Source organism: Anastrepha obliqua, chromosome 3 (genome assembly GCF_027943255.1).
Source record: "Anastrepha obliqua isolate idAnaObli1 chromosome 3, idAnaObli1_1.0, whole genome shotgun sequence".
Lineage (NCBI taxonomy): Eukaryota > Metazoa > Arthropoda > Insecta > Diptera > Tephritidae > Anastrepha > Anastrepha obliqua.
The window spans coordinates 114,018,252-114,021,265 of record NC_072894.1 but is presented as its reverse complement, the minus strand read 5'-3'; the positions used below and the strand labels follow the sequence as shown (position 1 = coordinate 114,021,265).

At 38.7% G+C, this 3,014-nt stretch overlaps 1 long non-coding RNA gene across 2 annotated transcripts; it reads right to left on the bottom strand.

Annotated features, from left to right (window-relative positions):
- Positions 1-1,599: 1,599 nt before the first annotated feature.
- Positions 1,600-2,782, bottom strand: LOC129241155 (uncharacterized). 2 transcript variants are annotated; one of them, XR_008582125.1, is made up of 4 exons: positions 2,492-2,782; positions 2,094-2,322; positions 1,858-2,039; positions 1,600-1,792 (listed from the first exon to the last, which is right to left on the bottom strand). It is a non-coding gene; the product is annotated as an uncharacterized LOC129241155 (long non-coding RNA). The 2 variants fall into 2 exon arrangements; XR_008582124.1 differs by having other exon boundaries at positions 2,455-2,781.
- Positions 2,783-3,014: the final 232 nt, after the last annotated feature.

Sequence of the window (3,014 nt, the reverse complement as noted above, 5' to 3'; positions counted from 1 at the left end):
CCAAAAAGGATGGGTAACTTTCAGGTAAGTGTCGCCAAACATATGTGCAAATTATGTGTCACTGACGACCACAAATTGCAAAGTTGCCCGAAGTTCCGGAAATTAAAGGTCACCGATCGCATCGCGTGCGTCAAGAGCAACAACTGTTGCTTGAACTGCCTGTCGTCAGGACATACGGTGTCTAGATGTACGAGCTCATATAACTGCAGCACATGTCACTCAAGACACAACACGCTCCTGCACATTACAGCAGTTCAACCAAAGGCAACAGCTCTTAAGGAAAGCAGAGATCCCGCTGATGACCTGCCCTCAACATCCAAGGAGGCCCTAAAACGACTTGACTCTAATAGGCCAAAGGATAGCAGAATCAATAATTTTAAATCGTGCTATTCCAATACGGACAAAGGGGTTCTACTGGGAACAGCCATGGTGAATATATTCCATAATAATGTAAATTTTGCAGCACGAGCTCTGATCGATTCTGGTTCTGAGTGTTCGTTCATCACTGAACGCCTCAAACGTAGAATCAACCTGCCATCCAAACGCTTGCATGCCCAAGTCTCGGGCATCAACAATTCAGTGCCTGCGCAGGTAAGACAAGCGTGCTCATTACAACTGCGGTCGCCTATCGACCCTTTTGTAAAAATAAATACAATTGCGCTAGTTTTGCCGCAATTAACTGGAAATCTGCCGACTTGCCTAGTAAGCGCAATGACAAGGCAAGCATTTCCAGATCTCACTTTGGCGGATAAGAGGTTCTTCGTCAATGAACCAGTGGACCTGGTCCTTGGTGGAGACATTTATCCCCAAATTATTTTAAGCGGCTTGAAGAAAAATGTACTAAGTACACTTCTTGCCCAAGAGACTGTATTCGGGTGGATACTAACTGGTCAAGCCGAAACGGTCAACCCACCCAAAACAAAAACAGTTTCTCTTTTCAGCGAAGTCACATTGGACAAGCAACTATCTGCCTCGGCCTCAAATCCATCAAACATCAAGCTGGGACCATCACTCAAGAGCGCCTGCTCTCAATTCTTCCGGAATGAGACGCGTCTCGCGAAAAATCCGTCCCTGCAAGAGGAACTGGTTCACAATTCTTTGTGGTGGCAGAAATTGAAAGCCCTCCATCAAACCTTTTGCAAACGATGGAAAAGAGAATTCCTCATCGAATTGCAAAAACGCACGAAATGGAAAAATCCACACCTACAACCTCAACGTAATATTTTCCAATACCTACCTAGTAGCAACAAATCTCACTTCGCGATTCACCCTTTATTAGAAGGTGATTGACATCACCACACTGTTATACCCTTGCAAACCTAAGAAGCTACAACAGCACCTACAACCTACGAACGATGCAAGTAAGTTCCATAAATTGTACCTATAAAGGGCAGGTGTACACTTAAGGTGACTTGCATAATTATACATATGCATACCTATGTGTACTTTGCATCAAATATACTTACATGCATACATATATATATTATATACGTTAATCGTTAACCGTTAATCACATAAAAATAGGTACTAAGTAACGAAGCAAAGAGAATTAAGATTTATTGTAGAAAATATAATTTATTACATTAAAAAAATGCAGGTGAAAGCAAATATTTCTTTTACATTTTTTCCGGCAATAAATTTTAAACTACTTCAAAATCGTCAACTATTTTAACAATGTCAAAGTTTTCATTTAAGGAATCTTTTCGGCGCGTTTTGGTTGTAGTTGTTTAGTTTGATGATGCGATGTGTCATACTCTCAATACTCTAAGTTAGATAGCACACGCGAATTTCTCTATTCAATGAAAGGAAAAATTAGAATAAATAAAATAAAAATAAAAACATAGCATTTGGTCTTACCCTACGAATCGCGCATGCATGGGCGACCGCCTTTTGTGCCGCCCTAATGTTGATTTATACCACCGAATGCACTTCTAGCTCCTTCATTTTATCCTTTACGAGTAAGCACCGCTTTGCCCAACATTCGTCCCACAAATTCGAATTTTTCTCTAGGTCAATTAAAGCTTGGATGACTCAAACATCTAAAAAGGCAGATTTTTACTTTTACAGTCACATTCACGTATTAACATATTTACCTCTTAGCAGCGGCAACGAGGTGATTAAAGATATCCTTCCAGCTGGCGGCATCCCAGATAGCTTCAACATGGGATGGTCGTAGTCACATCAGCTTTTCTGTGCTTCAGCAAACTGCGCCTTGGCAGCATTCAAGTTGTGCACATATGTTGATGATGCTTCTGATGGTGCAATTCCATGATTTTACGGCAGATGATTGTTTCCAAATTGATATTGATAATTCTTGCTAAACTGAACATATACGCATATATATATATTTTTTAAAGGATTTAATTCCTTTTAGACTTTTCAACCACAAATGTTCAATATTAATATCTACACTACTAGTACAAAATTAAAATTTCCACTTTATAATAAACTCACCTTTAATATAAATAAAAATTTAATTAAAATATTATACCATATTTCGCCCTCGCTCCATGATGATCCAAATGCGAGCTCCATACGTAATTTCTGATGGCGCTCCTTCTTTGCCGTGGTCCAAGGATTACTTGTGGGTGGTCCATCCACTAAATTGCCGTCACTGGTAACGCGTACATGTGGACTTTTTTTTTATACGCAACACCGAAATGCCAACAAATTACCACTTAACACTTGTGTAATTAATCTAAAGCCCGACCTGAATTTTTTTTTGCGCGACGATTTCTCACTGGGCACTACTCACTGGCACATTTGTCACTTATCTTTTTCACATATATAATATTAATTTTCATTTACTTATCACTATGCATTTTGATCAATATTTATTTAATTTTATTATATTAAATTAAATGCAAAGTTTCTATTTTGTTACTTTCACTACCACTAAATTCCTTTCAGACGATAAATGTATGTGTAACCGACCGAAAAGTACGCATATTATTTTATTTTACCTTTAACGTGAGTGACTTGAAACTTTGTGCAAATATGGTTTCAATCCAGCT